The 16,575-nt window shown below is 45.1% G+C and overlaps 2 non-coding genes across 2 annotated transcripts; both read left to right on the top strand.

Annotated features, from left to right (window-relative positions):
- Nucleotides 1-3,637: 3,637 nt before the first annotated feature.
- Nucleotides 3,638-3,720, top strand: trnal-cag (transfer RNA leucine (anticodon CAG)). The gene has a single exon. It is a non-coding gene; the product is annotated as a tRNA-Leu (tRNA).
- A 12,152-nt stretch (nt 3,721-15,872) lies between these two features.
- Nucleotides 15,873-15,955, top strand: trnal-cag (transfer RNA leucine (anticodon CAG)). Its single transcript has one exon. It is a non-coding gene; the product is annotated as a tRNA-Leu (tRNA).
- The last annotated feature ends 620 nt before the right edge of the window (nt 15,956-16,575 follow it).

Here is a 16,575-nt window from a genome sequence, read left to right as displayed (position 1 = left end):
TCTCTCTGGTCCTGCGGAGGAGCAGGGACAGTCTGGACCAGAGGAGTAAAACAGAGTAGATAATAATGTCAAAGGCTAATAATTGTTGTCCCCCACCAAAGTGGGGACTATGGATCGGTCTCCGTCCGTTAGTTTGTTTGTTCGTTTGTTAGTCACACTGTAACGTTGACTTTGTGCCGCTAGGGGGTGGCATTGACAATCAGTGGGGACTCAGTGGTAAAGCAATACAGTTAAAGTTATCATAGGTAACATAATAGTCTACACATGCTACACACTTGGAGACATCAGACTGGGTTGATGTGTTGAAGTGAGAGTCAATGCAGAATTATTGGGCAAACCTCTAACCACAAGACACTGTAGTTATACAGTTGTTGGACTGTGGTACTGTTATTGCACTCATCACTGCACTACCACTGTGCCATTAGTGTTGACTACTTATATCATATTACCACTTACCTGCTGTGCAATAACATATATCACTTATCGTTTAGCGTTTATATTATTCATAACACTCAGTCCACTAGTTAATCGATCGCGGATGGCGTCGTTCTCTCGGACGGATAAAAAAATAAAAATAAAAAATGCTAAAATGGGTCGCCAAATATACTTTGACGGCCCGCCCAAGTAAAGTCTACGTGTGGGGAAAAAGTTACTGCATTGGCCGGGAATTGAACCCGGGCCTCCCGCGTGGCAGGCGAGAATTCTACCACTGAACCACCAATGCAAGTTCTGTGGGTTGATTTGACCCTCACAGCCTGACTGACAGGCAACTGACACATTTCACGTGGGGTCCAAGTAGGGCTGGGTACCGATCTTCGATACTTTTATGGCACCGACCGAATTACGCCGGTACTACCGAGTACCGATTCACATAAAATCAATCGGTGCCAAATTTCGGTACCTGAGAGCGCATCTGGGTGAGAGAGTAGAGAGAAAGAGAGAGAGTGAGACTCTGAGAGCGAGATTACGTCACCCCTGCAGCTTGTTGCTTGTTGTCAGGGCAATAGTGAGCCGAAAGTGGTCCCAAGTGTGGTTACAGTGAGAGCCACAGAGGTTACACCCTTCACCCTGGTGCAGAAGACGTTGTTACCCCGCCAGAGAGTCAGTGAGTGCCACAGGGCAGTGACCACGTTCATTGTTAAAGGGAGAGGGAGGTAGGGAGGGGTTTTATTTTGTGTGGTGTGTAAAATGTTCTGAATAAATAACAATGTTGAAATTGAGAAGTTTGGACTTATTTTTTACAACTGAAATTACATTTTTATTATTACAGAGAGAGTAAAGTACCGAAAAAAAGTATCATTCAGGAACCGGTATCGAAGTCAAGGTATCGGTACCAGTACTGGTATCGAAAATCTTTGAACGATACCCAGCCCTAGGTCCAGGTGTAACCTGAAGCGATGTGTCTTCAGTCTCCGGTGCTTCTCGGCGTTTTGGCTTAACTTTAAGTGAAGGTCTCACGCGATCACTCCAGGTGGCGATGGCGACATCGGCTACTAAGCAGTTGGCTGTTTCCGGACTGAAGAATACGCTGCCTTTTTTCTTTTTCAGTTTGAGACTAGTCTGTAGTTAGTACAAAAATAACTCCCAGCCTGCCAATGTTGGCTATGAATAACAGTGGCAGTAGAAGTTTATTGCCTTTGCAGCTGTTAAATTCTAAAATTTCCCTAACATTGTTAGGTGATTTTTATATTTGAGACTACTTAGACAGTGGGCCTCGTTAATGTTACTGACTGCCCCTTTAAGTCTGTCTGATAGCTTGGCACATGCAGCAACTGGATCTATGTGATGTGTAGCTGTGGGCAATGATACGGTGGTGAACTGTGATAATCAGAGGGTAACAGTCACTAATGGGTAAAACATGGAATTGAGTTTATCAGAAATCTAAAAGATGTAGTGGACTTGACTGTAAAGTGTTATTAGATGTGAAACAGCGTTCAGTTGTATGAAAACGTTTCTGGTATTCAGATCTCATCTTATAGGTATTGTAGATGTGATAGTTTCCCATGACATCTGTAGCAGCCAGTCTCTCCTCCCGTCGGCTGCTGGTTTGATAATCTGGAGGTTGAAAAAGTTACTGCATTGGCCGGGAATCGAACCCGGGCCTCCCGCGTGGCAGGCGAGAATTCTACCACTGAACCACCAATGCAAGTTCTGTGGGTGAACTGGACCCTCACAGCCTGACTGACAGGCAACTGACATGTTTCGAGCGGGGTCCAGGTGTTCGTCTCCGGCGCTTTTCTGCGTTTTGGCAAAGATCAAGTTTAAGTGAAGGTCTCGTGCGATCACTCCAGGTGGCGACGGCGACATTGGCTACTAAGCAGTCGGCTGTGTCCGGACTGAAGAATGCGCTGCGTTTTTCTGAGTGTTGAGGAACACATGAAGGACCGTGTCAGTTTTCTGCCTACAACAGAATACATCAGAGGTTTTATGATGTGTAGTTCTTTACAGTGTCTAAGAAGGAGGAGGTGAAAGGACTAGCTGTTAAGCTAGCTCACACCGCATTGAAGTATTTAATTGTTGAAGCCTTGTGTCGGAATAGTCATCATATAGTCACTGTACACATGTATAACCCATGGATAAGCGAGGAGACCCTAAGATATTTCCTGGGCAGATACACCACAGTGCTGCCGGGGATGAAGGAGATTCAGGACGCCCTGGGGATTTGGACCGGTAAACGGCAGTTTCGAGTGCAACTAAAAGAAGACGCTGATGGATATCATGGCGGCATAAAAAAGGAAACAAAACAATTGTACCCAATTAGCCATATTCCAAAAATGTCCATGACAAGAATATCTCCATCCCTTGTTTTCCTGACAAATCTACTGAACAAGATGTACTAAGCTAAACTATGCAGCAGTGCCTGCGTAAATATATTCCACTAATTGGGCACAATTATTTTGTTTTCTTTTTTATGGTGGAAGGTAAATATCTTGTCATGGATATTTTGAAATATAGCTGATGCTCTTATCCAGAATGACTTGCAATGAGTGCAACACATACAACAAACAACAGATAGTAATGTTTAACTACGGTGTATCATGTCAGACTCTCCAAGTTGTTCTGTTATGGGTTTATATCAGATCAAGAAAGGAGTTTAGTCTGTATCTCATAACTTAAAAGCTGGTCAGCTGAGTCTTTGTGTGTTCATGTTAAACTGAGTGGTATTCCCCTTTTAATTACAGAAAGAATAATAATTCTGGGGGTGTGTCCAGTCTGTTGGCATCGAGAGAGGGTAAGCAGGAACCTTTTGCTTCATACATTTGTTATAGGTTAATTAATTATTAGCAACAACATCATATCCCCTTCTTAAATAGTTTTTAACTTCTTCAGCTTTGCTTCAGCGCAGCCATGAAACAGAAAATGTGCCCTGCTTGGACACATTTAGTTGATTTGCTGGTAGAGCTAAGTTAGCTTGTCAGCCAGTCTGTAGCTAGTACAAAAATAACTCCCAGCCTGCCAGTGTTGTCTATGAATAACACTGGCAGTAGAAGTTTATTGCCTTTGCAGCTGTTAAATTCTAAAATTTCCCTAATCACCCTACCATGGGTGATTTTTATATTTGAGACTACTTAGACAGTGGGCTTCATGAATGTTACTGACTGCCCCTTTAAGTCTGTCTGATAATGAGGCACATGTAGTCAGGATGGCCGAGCGGTCTAAGGCGCTGCGTTCAGGTCGCAGTCTCCCCTGGAGGCGTGGGTTCGAATCCCACTTCTGACAGCAACAGTTTTGAACTGGATCTATGTGATGTGTAGCTGTGGGAAATGATACGGTGGTGAACTGTGATAATCAGAGGGTAACAATCACTAATGGGTAAAACATGGAATTGAGTTTATCAGAAATCATCAAGATATAGTGGACTTGACTGTAGAGTGTTATTAGATGTGAAACAGCATTCAGTTGTGTGAAAACGGTTCTGTTATTCAGACCTCATCTTATTTATTGTAGATGCGACAGTTTCCCATGGCATTTACAGCAGCACTGACGCCAGTCTATCCTCCAGCCGACTCCTGGTTTGATAATCTGGAATTTGAAAAAGTTACTGCATTGGCCGGGAATCGAACCCGGGCCTCCCGCGTGGCAGGCGAGAATTCTACCACTGAACCACCAATGCAAGTTCTGTGGGTGAACTGGACCCTCACAGCCTGACTGACAGGCAACTGACACGTTTCGAGTGGGGTCTAGGGGTAACCTGAAGAGATGTGTCTTCAGTCTCCGGCGCTTCTCTGCGTTTTGGCTAAGATCAAGTTTAAGTGAAGGTCTCACACGATCACTCCAGGGGGCGATGGCGATCGGCTACTAAGCGGTCGGCAGAGAGATCAGCCGGACTAAACCTGAAGAACACGCTGAGATTTGAATTGAAGGATAAAGAAACTGCTTTCCCTGACAGAGTTTTGTTTGGAAGAACGGTGCTTTTCAACGCTTTGAAATTGAAACCTGAAGACCTCCTTTGCCTGCAGCAGAACATAGCTAACGGCTATTATGATGTGACTTTCACCACTATCACCCGCATGGAGGAAGCGTGCGAGCTAGCTGTGCAGCAAGGTAGCTCAGTCCTGAAGCCCTTTCACGTGTTGTCGCTGTGCCGGAATAATCTTCGCACTGTGACAGTCCACATGTACAACCCTCGGGTGAGTGAGGAGACAGTTCGTTACTTCCTCGGCAGATACGTGACAGACGCCACAAAAACAACAGAGACAGATCTGAGAGACACTGAAGTGGTAATAAAAGAAATCTGCGAGCAGTAAAATGAACGTGGAGAGATACAAACAGAGACGAGACGGGAGGACCAGAGCTGCACAGAGGAGACCGAGGCAGCCGCCTTCACCACCATGGCCTGCCTCACGCTCGCGATGAAACAAACATCCAGCCAGACAAATGGAATCTGGTGACGAGAGACAAATGAGATGGAGCGAGGAAAAGGAAAGTTAGCAGCCCCATCACTTCACCCCAAGCCTCGACATCAGTGCAACTACCTCCTGGTAACAAATACAGCCCTCTGCTAGTGGACGACGAGCCCACCGAAGACCCCCCCCCCCCAACAGTCCGGTCATCCCTCCCAGCGGTGCCCCAGCTGCTCCTCACAGCCAGGAGGTCCCAGACGGGGAGAGTTCTGCAGAAAGACATTCCTTCCACAACCTATTCTCTCTCTCTCTCTCCCCTTAAGACCAAGGACCGGTTTGATACGTAAGTTATTTCTTTACCAACTGATGTGGACTACTGACTGTTAATTTTTCGATTTTTCTATTCCCCCCTTGTACTAAGTAAATGTCACTTAGCAGCTAATTTAGGTACCCCCCCTCATAACTGTAATGGACTTCAAAATCATCACTCTGAATGTTAGAGGGGTACAAAAAACAAGTAAGAGATCAACAGTCTTCTCTCATCTAGCCACACTTAATTTTGGGCTTAGTTAATGTTACTGACTGCCCCTTTAAGTCTGTCTGATAGTTAGTCACATGAAGTCAGGATGGTCGAGCGGTCTAAGGCGCTGCGTTCAGGCTGGGGAACAATCGTCTCTCTAAGAAGGGGGAGAAGAGGGGAGAAGGGGGAAGAAGAAAAGGGAAGAGAAAAGGAAGGAAAAGAGAAAAAATGAAGAAAGGAAAGAAAAAAATGGCAATTTGGAGATATTTCTTACTACTTGCATTTATGGAAGGAGATTTTGGAGCTTTTAAACATATGAAAAGGTTGCATTTTGTATTGCATTGTTTTCTATTAGCTGTACGTGGAAGGTCGTGGGATCGAATCCAGTCAGCGCCATTTTCCTTTTCAGTAATTTTTTTAGCAATTGCTTTTACTCTGATTTATAACATGATGTTCTGTCATTCGGTGTCATCTTAAGATTTATGTTGTCCTTGAGTACCCTGAAAAGCACTATATAAATAAAATGCATAAAATAGTATTATTATACTATTATTATTATTATTATACTAACTATTATTATTATACTATTATTATTAAAAAGGCCCAGCAGAGGATGTACTTCCTACGCCAGCTCAGGAAGTTCAACCTGCCTCAGGAGCTGCTGATCCAGTTCTACAGGACAGGAACAGACTACAAAGGACAGTCAGGACTGCAGAAAAAATCACTGGTGCCAACCTGCCCTCCATTCAGGACTTATACATCTCCAGAATCAGGAAACGGGCAGGAAAGATCACTGCAGACCCATCACACCCTGGACACAACCTGTTCCAGCTCCTCCCCTCTGGTAGGCGCTACAGATCACTGTACGCCAAAACAACCAGACACAAGAACAGTTTCTTCTCACAGGCCATCACTCTGATGAACACTTAAATCAGTCATACAGTGACAGAAACGATCCCTGTGCAATAAACCTGTAACACCTACCTCATGTGTGTGTATATATATATATATATACACACACTTTTTTTTTTTTATATATATGCATATTTGTACATAATGTAAATGTAGAGGTTTACCTCTGTTCATCTTGTTGTCCTTGTTTTAGCTGTATATTTATTCTGTCAGTACATTGAGAGCAACGAAAAACCGGAGTCATTTCCAGAGACAGAAGCCACACTGGCAGTCAGGGTGGAGGAGACAGAGGTCTCTAGTGAGGAGCTTGGTGACTGAAGGACCTCCGGGTCTAACACTGTGGGGTCCTCCATGAGGTCGCAGAACCCCTCGTCCTCCCCCCTGTTCTCCTCCACATTGAGGTCTTCCATCAGCTGTGCCGTCTCATCCGAGTCAGGGTGCATCTCCTGCAGTGCCTGACCAGTCTGCCCGAACAGGTACTGAACTCCTATGAGCTCTCCTTAAAAATTGAGATGAAGGGAATAATAAAGTTAAAAAACAGAGACTAAGACTGTGGAAAAATTACTGCAGTGTTACGGATTGTAATATGTCTTACCGGTGTAACGCACAGGCGGAGAGAACGTGGGGACCACTTTCCTGCCAAACAGTTTCTCGTAGTTCCTGTTTACGCTGTGAACCAGGTCTCCTGTGTAGGTGCGGAGTGATGACTGGCCTGATGGCAAGGAAGCAGTGGCCCGGTCCTGATTCCACCTGTTAAGCCCTTCCAGAAGATATATCTGGAAGTTCAGGCTGTTGGCACTGGTCCCTAAAAATAGATACAACGCTATTTAGGAAACACACAAATATAATGAATATTCCTTCTTAACATGTATGCAATATGCATAACTGACATAAACCTGGGATGAAGCGGTTCAGGTGTAGATGAAAGGGCTCCAGAGAAGTGGAGCCTCTGGCACATCTGTAGGTCTTGAGAAGCACACCCCCTTTGGTTATGCTCCCCGTCTCTGCATACAGTGCTACACCAGGGGGGTCCTGGATGCACCTGACATGCTTCTTCTGGACCTGCCAGATGTGCTCCATCCTTTCCCTGTCGAGGAGAGGAACACAGAGGGAGTCGTTGCCACTGTTCCCCATGAGCTATCTTAGCAGCTGCTCAATGAGGCAGACAGTGGCCTCCTCTCCATGGGTCCTCCTCCGGCAATGGAGAGCTAGCTCCTCCTCTGTCAGGTGTTTGTTGACTTCTCCATCTGACAGTGCAGGCAGACCCTGGGACATAAGCAGCTCCCTTTTTGCTCTGCATAGCAGAGCAACATCAGCTGCATCCCGCTCAAAGATGCATGCTGACAGCCGTGACATAAAGATGGGATACAACTGATGGGCATCTGTAGTGCATCCCAAGGCGATCCGTCGCATAAAATGCCAGATGTCCAGCCTTATATGGAGATCTGGCCACCCGCTGAACCTGGTCTTCAGCTTGGTTTCCCCAGCCTCAATGCAGCACCCACAGTCGACATACATCACGACAGGGGAATCCACACCAGCTTTCTGGTATCTCTTGACCAGGTCAGCAGCCATCAGGTCCAGCCCAGGTCCCTCTTGAGCTGTCAGCACACTGATCAGCACCTGACCCAGCTCATTGCCGACAGAGGTGAGCAAGAGTCCTGTTCCCTTGGCTGTCCCGGCCAGCTTCTTGGTGATCTGCAACACACATGATTTAGAAGCCCTCTGTGAGTGTGTGTTACCCAACATGATTCAGAACAGCAGCATAATTTAAACAAGACTTCCTCTAACCTTTTTGGTAGAATCTAACTTTAAGAGTGATCCAAATGTTGAGGTTATCCTGGCCTTGATGTCATCCAGCCTTGTCAGGATGTCCTGGCTGTAAACAGTGAGGAGCCACTTGCAGCTTGGCACCACTGCAGGTTCTGGGGGTTCCTGGAAGGTGATGGGTAGCAGACTGGGGCGGTTCAGGACGTCTACACATTCTGTGGTGTAACGGGCCAGGCGCTGCAGCCACTCTTCGCTGTGGTTCTCTTTCAGCTGTTTAACAACCCGTGTGGGGCTGTTGCCCAGGCTTCGCTCACGCAGCAGTCGAATAACCCGGATGTCACAGGCATACCTTGGTCACAGCAAGACAATACATATTTAAAAATATTTTACAAAAAGTACATTTGAAGATGAGATTGCAAGTGCATGTTCAAAGAGAGCTTACTCACTTTTGTGTGAGGATGACCCTGAACTCAGACCGGTGGGTCAGATCCAGCTGTTGCAGGACAGTCTGACTCCAGGACACATGAGTGGCTCTACACTTGGTGCAGGTGAGGGTTTCTGTCACCATATTGTAGAACCTATCTATGTCCAGAACCTGCCGTGCCCTCTTGTGCAGACCTGCCCCTGTCAATTGATGCTGTCCACAGGAAGGATTGGGACAGACCACCTTCACCTTCCACAATTTGTAGGGCATCCAGACAAGAAGTGGATGGGCAAAAAAGCGGTCTGGAGCAGGAGCCTGGTGGTACAGATGGCTTGGCTGTGGTGGAAAGTACCAGAGCTTCAGGTTGTCTTGAAGCTCTAGTTTCCCCTTGGGCCCCAACTTCAGAAGGGTCTTCACAATCCATTTGTGGTCTTCAGGTGGCCAGCCCTCTGACCACAAACGGGGCAGCTGAGTTGTTGAAGCTTGTTGAAGTATCTCTGTCCTGGAGTCAGCAGTCTTTGCAATAACAAAACAATGCATAAACATACTTTATACTGGTAAAAGACACTGCTGACGCTCTACACAGTATGAAATTAAATGTTAAATTACTTACTGGCACAGTGGCACACACTGCTATGGGACTGAGGACAGGCACTGAAGCTTGAGCATCTGTCTGAGGGTCTGGAGCCTGTAAAAGCATGGCAAGGAATATAATTACATTTGTTAAAAAATTTGTAGCATTTACAAAACAATCAAACCTTAATGTAGGAGCCATTTGAATTTGAATATTAAATGTGTCTGTAAATGAACAGGAAATCAGTATGAGCCTGTAGGTGGTGGGGAGCACACGGTTCTTACCGTAATCCAGCATTAAACAAGACTTCATAAGCGGTAAAGTACTGTTTTTGTAAATATTCAACCTTTGCACTAAATGGGAACATCACCCAAAGAAGAACATTTTTGGTCATTGTTTATTTTAAGTGGATACGCGTCAAGAACATGCTTCAAGCCACCTACGTTAAGTGACTAATTAAGTTTGTTTTTTGGATAGTCACTACACTTAAGTTATTATTTCATACAGCTGCTCTACATGAAACACTATTATTTAGCTTTCAAATGTCATTTCTGATTTGAATGGTTCTAATACTCTTAATAATCTTGGGATAAATTGTGTGTAGAAATACAAATACTTTAACTGTATTCGAAAAGTGACATATCATTACTCACTGAGACAGTAATGCTGGCTGGAAAACTGGTACTTCCTTCAGTGGGGTCGGTGTCTTGGGTCTGTAAAGCATTCAGTCTAAGTAACTTGTATTAATAACCCAATTTAAACAGTTGCTATTTGATCTCTACTTACATTGGTTACTTTTCTGGCTGTACTAAGATTTGGCTTTAAAGCAGCAACATGAGCACCACCAAATCTTGGCTTGTTAAACTGAAAGGCAATAAAACAAAGGGCCGTATCATGAGAGGACAATATTGTCTAACTATTGTTCAGTGAACAAAATGTCAAATATTCATGGTCAATTTGAGTGTCAATAACTCCAAATACCATTGACAAATTCAATGATGGTCGCTGCTTATGGCCCCCCGCTCCTAGCACTTGTCCCAGTGCTGCACTCTGCTGCCCTACAGCCCTTTGGACGAGACCCACTGTTGCAGTTTGTTGCCCCATGGTGCCTTGGACCGGACCCACTGCTGCAGTCTGTTGCGCCACGATGCCTTGGACCTAAAAATAATAGTTAATAACAGTACATTTGATTGAATTGAACACAGATTAAATCATTGATTTTCATTTGTGTAGTTACAGAGATCTGATGTAAATTATTTGCTCATTACATGTTTATTAACTCATAGGAACCTAGCCTTTTATTGTACTTGACACAAGTTATAATGAGTAAAATGTATTGTGAGAATAAATAACAATTAATACAATATACTGTGCCATGTATATACTCATACCCTTTTATACAGCTCAAACCACTTCTTCCGCCTGGGAGCTGGCCTGTTTCCTCCACCTGCAGGCCAGGCCCCAGTGCTGGCAAACTTCCTCAGGCGTAACAGCCACTCTGAGTCTGCCATTGCCTTGTGTGATTTTGAAGCCATTGCGCCTTTGGTGTCACAAGTGCTGGAACATGAAAGCCAGACCACAGGCCTTGTAATATTGTAATAATCCTATGAAAAACACAGTGGTGGCATAAGCCACCTAGGCTATATTGCGTCCGTGTTTGAAACACAGCTCATGAATTAACCTGATTTCCATTATAAATATGTGTTCTTATGTGTGGTGGAAATATAATGGATTAGAAAGCTAGCGTTAGCTGTATACCTTCTTAGGAAATTCATTTAATATTTGGTAATATTAAGTAGCCTATAGTAAATAGCAGTTTTGATCCCAATGAAAAAGAAGAGATAGTGTAACATAATATTGTCAGTTTGAATATGAAAAATGAAAATTGTGTCACTTAACCTAACGTACTGTAAGTGTCACGGGGAGGCAAGTGAACCCAGGTGCAGACACAAACACAGGAGGCAAAGAGTACAGTTCAAGAAAACATTTATTTACTGTGCTGGTAGCTGGATGTCTGGAGATGAGGATGAGGCGGGAAGCTGGGCCAAGGCAGGACAGGCAAAGTGCAGGGGAGAGCCAGGCAGAGGGGGTCCAGAGCTCGGGGATCCAACACGGGAGACAGACGAGGCAGGAAGACTGGAGGGTAAGGGCTGGAGTCTGGCTGAGGTGTACTCATGACAGAGAGTATGATCCGGCGGAGAGTGGATGGCAGACGGGGGTTTTTAAAGTGTGGGCTGAAGGGAAGCAGGTGAGCAGACGGTGATGAGTGATAGGATTCAGGTGTGCAGGATGAGCTGAGCTGGGAGCCAGGAGAACAGGGAAGGGAGACCACGCCCACACACACACAAAGCATGGACAGGGAAAGAGACAGACAGGAGAGCACTAGGAACACAGGAAAGGGGAAACACAAGGAAAACACAAGGGCTAGGCAGGAATCATGACAGTAAGTTACCGTTAGGTAAGTTAGATACGTTTGGTAACATCAGCCATTATAGCTAACGCTAGCTAACTAGCATAAACTTGTGTAAAGTGATTGTGTGAACATAACACAACAGGTAAAATTACTTCTATACTTAAAGTTATGTCATACAGCACTGTAGTAGCTAAATGTGTAAATACTCACCATGTCGCTTGAGTAGATTTGAATGACTTTGATAGCGTACAGCTAATTTTATTGCCTGTTGATGAACGCCACCTTCAGGAAAAAAAAAAAACGTAGCTTCTCCGCTGAGTCCACTCCAACATTTCTCCACCGTGATTGGTCAAATGTTGGAGAGCCGGGAAGAATTCGCCAAGACGATTGGTCGCAGAATGTTGGAGCCCCGAATGTGATTGGCCTAATTCTCCAACATTTTTGAATTTTGAACAGACGATCCGGTGGCTGCTGCTGTTCAGGTCGCAGTCTCCCCTGGAGGCGTGGGTTCAAATCCCACTTCTGACAGCAACAGTTTTGCAGGATGTCTGTGATGTGTAGATGTGGGAAATGATACGGTGGTGAACTCTGATAATCAGAGGGTGTACAGTCACCAGTGGGTAAAACATGGAATTGAGTTCATTAGAAATCTACAAGATATAGTGTACTTGACTGTAGAGTGTTATTAGATGTGAAACAGCATTCAGTTGTGTGAAAACAGTTCTGGTATTCATACCTCATCTAATACCGCTTTTCCACCACATAGTACCAGCTCAACTCAACTCGACTTTTTTGGTTTTCCATTGGGCAAGTACCAGGTACCAGGTACGATATTACCTGGTACCTGGTACTTTTTTGGTTGCACCTCTGTCGAGGTTCCAAGCGAGCTGAGGCGATACCAAAAGGTGACGTGAAAACACTGCAGACTACTGATTGGTCAGAGAGAATCGTCATCGCGACACGGGACATATATGCTTACGTTAGCTATCAGGTTAGCTAACCCTCTTGCCTCGCCTTTGAGCAACCAGAGAGCAGTCTTTTGCTGCCTTCAGCCTCCTGAAGGCAGCAAGACAAAATCTTTTTCCTTGCTGTGACTAACAGCCACATACCGAGAATCAAGAACACCATCCCTTCGATATCCTACATTGTTGCTGTGTGTGTCGTGTTTCATGCAAAGTGGTACTACCAAAAGCGAGTAGAGTCAAGTCAAGGCAAGTTGAGCCGGTACCATGCAGTGGAAAAGCGGCTTTATAGGTATTGTAGATGTGAGTTTCCCATGGCATTTACAGCAGCACTGATGCCAGTCTATCCTCCAGTCGACTCCTGTTTTGATTATCTGGAGTTTGAAAAAGTTACTGCATTGGCCGGGAATCGAACCCGGGCCTCCCGCGTGGCAGGCGAGAATTCTACCACTGAACCACCAATGCAAGTTCTGTGGGTAAACTGGACCCTCAAAGGCTGACTGACAGGCAACTGACATGTTTCAAGTGGGGTCTAGGTGTAACCTGAAGAGATGTGTCTTCAGTCTCCGGCGCTTCTCTGCGTTTTGGCTAAGGTCAAGTTTAAGTGAAGGTCTCGCGAGATCACACCAGGGGGCGATGGCGATCGGCTACTAAGCAGTCGGCAGAGAGATCAGCCGGACTAAGCCTGAAGAACACACTGAGATTTGAATCGAAGGATAAAGAAACTGCTTTCCCTGACAGGGTTTCATTTGGAAGAACGGTGCTTTACAATGCTTTGAAATTGAAACCTGAAGACCTCCTTTGCCTGCAGCAGACCATAGCTAACGGCTATTATGATGTGACTTTCACCACTATCGCCCACATGGAGGAAGCGTGCGAGCTAGCTGTGCAGCAAGCTAGCTTAGTCCTGAAGCCCTTTCACGTGTTGTCACTGTGCCGGAATAATCTTCGGATTGTAACAGTCCACATGTACAACCCTTGAGTGAGGAGACAGTTCGTTACTTCTTCGGCAGATATGTGACAGTGTTGCCTGGTGTGAAAGAAATAAGACGCTTTAGGTACCTGGACCGGGAAAAGGCAGTTTCAAGTCCAACTGAAAGAAGACCCCAAAGGACATGACGGCTTCACCCATCCCCCCAGCCACCTTCACCATCGGGGGAACCGCGGCTCTCTCATATACGCAGGTCAGCCAAGGTTCTGTCGAAAATGGGGAAAGAAAAAATCTGGGAAAGAAACGACTCAAACTGCGGGGAAGACGCCACAAAAACAACAGAGACAGATCTGAGAGACATTGAACTGGTAATAAAAGAAATCCGCGAGCAGCAAAATGAACGTGGAGAGGTACAAACGGAGACAAGACGGGAGGATCAGAGCTACACAGAGGAGGCCGAGGCAGCCGCCTTCACCACCACGGCAGCCACTGGCGACGAGCGTGAGGAAGGGAACAGAGACAGCGACGAAACCAACCCCCCCCCCCCCCCCCGCCCCAACGGTCCGGAGCCAGCTCGGTCATCCCTCCCAGCAGCGCCCCGCCTGCTCCTCACAGCCAGGAGGTCCCAGTAAGTGTCACTTTGCAGCTAATTTAGGTACCCCCCCTCATAACTGTAATGGACTTCAAAATCATCACTCTGAATGTTAGAGGGGTACAAAAAAACAAGTAAGAGAACAACAGTCTTCTCTCATCTAGCCACACTTAATTTTGCCGTTTGTCTACTCCAAGAAGTCCATTTGAGAAACGAAAATGACATATCCAAATTCACCAAAGAGTGGGTAAAATGGGATTCCAGGTGGAGCGTGGGTGGGGTACACTCATCTGGGGTGGGAATACTATGTGGGAATAAGAGGGACATGGAAATACAAGAACAACATATCAACAACACATTTGGAACAAAAATAGACAGAGACACATTAACTGTTACAGAAGAAACAACAGGAAATGTTTGAACAGAGAGCCCAAATGTTTGCTTTTAAATTGCAGAGGAACAAAAATGAGCAAGACGAGAAATGCTCTGCATATTTCTTTAAATAAGTACGCGCAAGAGGGAAAAGGAGGGTAATACAGGGGTTAAAGAAAGAGAATGGTGATTTATGTGAGGATAGAGAGGAAATAGTGGAGATGTCAAGGCAGCATTGTGGTAAGCTTTTCCAAGCGGAAGATATTGATATTGAAAGAGGAAACAAGTTTATAGAATGTTTAGACAAACAAATACCGCTGGAAATAAGACAGGAATTGGACAAAGACTTAAACATAGAAGAGCTACACACCGCTTTAAAAACTATGAAGGATAAAAAGGTACCAGGCATAGATGGGCTCACAAAAGAGTTCTACTTGTCATTTTGGGATTTAGTAGGACATCACTTATTGGAAATATATATTGAAATTTATAAATGTGGCAAAATGAATAGGAGTATGCGCGAGGGAGTGGTATCCTTGCTCTACAAAAAAGATGACCCAACGCTACTAGTCAATTATCGACCCCTCACAATGCTGTATGTGGATTAAAAATCCTGAGTAAAGTTATTACTAACCGCTTATCCACAGCCATGCCATTCATTGTAGGTGTGGATCAAACAAGTGGGGTTAAGGGAAGGAAAATTACATGGAACATTCAGCTACACAGATTTCTGTCCTGTATATATGCCAGAATATCTCTGTCAGCAATCTGTGTCAGCTTAGATCAACAAAAAGCTTTTGACCGTCAATCACTCCCTGTTAACTTTCAGTTCCAAAGCACTGAACAGTACCTCTCACGGACACGGTCCTTCATCTGTTCCTCCACACTCATCCAAGAAAAACACAGCGTATTCTTCAGTCCGGACACAGCCGACTGCTTAGTAGCCGATGTCGCATCACCACCTGGAGTGATCGCGCGAGACCTTCACTTAAACTTGATCTTAGCCAAAATGCAGAGAATGTAGCTGATAACTCAAAAGCTGGTCAGCTGAGTGTTTGTGTTCATGTTAAACTGAGTGGTATTCCCCTTTAATTACAGAAAGAATAATATATCTGGGGGTGTGTCCAGTCTGTTGGCATCGAGAGAGGGTAAGCAGGAAACTTTTGCTTCATACATTTATGTTATAGGTTAATTACGTATTAGCAACACCATCATATCCCCTTTTTAAATAGTTTTTTAGCTTCTTCAGCTTTGCTTCAGTGCAGCCATGAAACAGAAAATGCGCCCTGCTTGGACACATTTAGGGTTGATTTGCTGGTAGAGCTAAGTTAGCTTGTCAGCCAGTCTGTAGCTAGTACCAAAATAACTCCCAGCCTGCCAGTGTTGGCTATGAATAACACTGGCAGTGGAAGTTTATTGCCTTTGCAGCTGTTAAATTCTAACATTTCCCTAATCACCCTACCATGGGTGATTTTTATATTTGAGACTACTTAGACAGTGGGCTTCATTAATGTTACTGACTGCCCCTTTAAGTCTGTCTGACAAAGGGGTAAGTGAAGTCAGGATGGCCGAGCGGTCTAAGGCGCTGCGTTCAGGTCGCAGTCTCCCCTGGAGGCGTGGGTTCGAATCCCACTTCTGACAGCAACAGTTTTGCACTGGATGTCTGTGATGTGTAGCTGTGGGAAATGATACGGTGGTGAACTGTGATAATCAGAGGGTGTACAGTCACCAATGGTTAAAACATGGAATTGAGTTTATCAGAAATCTACAAGATATAGTGGACTTAACTGTAGAGTGTTATTAGATGTGAAATACCATTCAGTTGTGTGAAAACGGTTCTGGTATTCAGACCTCATCTAATACCGCTTTTCCACCGCATGGTACCGGCTCAACTCAACTCAACTCTACTTGACTTTTTTGGTTTTCCATTGGGCAAGTACCAGGTACCAGGTACCATATTACCTGGTACTTTTTTTGGTAGCACCTCCGTCGAGGTTCCAAGCGAGCTGAGGCGATACCAAAAGGTGACGTGAAAACACTGCAGGCTACTGATTGGTCAGAGAGAATTGTCATCGCGACACGGGACATATATGCTTACGTTAGCTACCAGGCTAGCTTACCCTCTTGCGTCGCCTTTGAGCAACCAGAGAGCAGTCTGCTGTCTCGCTGCCTTCAGCCTCTTCTGAAATAAAATCTGTTTCCTTGCTATGACTAACAGCCACATACCGAGAATCAAGAACACCATCCCTTCGATATCCTCC

This window comes from Centroberyx affinis, unplaced genomic scaffold (assembly GCF_046629955.1).
Source record: "Centroberyx affinis isolate AG114_WGS23_722 - 3 ecotype Tasmania unplaced genomic scaffold, CSIRO-AGI_Caff_v1 ptg000228l_1, whole genome shotgun sequence".
In the NCBI taxonomy this organism is placed as follows: Eukaryota; Metazoa; Chordata; class Actinopteri; order Beryciformes; family Berycidae; genus Centroberyx; species Centroberyx affinis.
The sequence above is the reverse complement of the archived record's forward strand: the minus strand, read 5'-3'. Positions and strand labels throughout refer to the sequence as shown.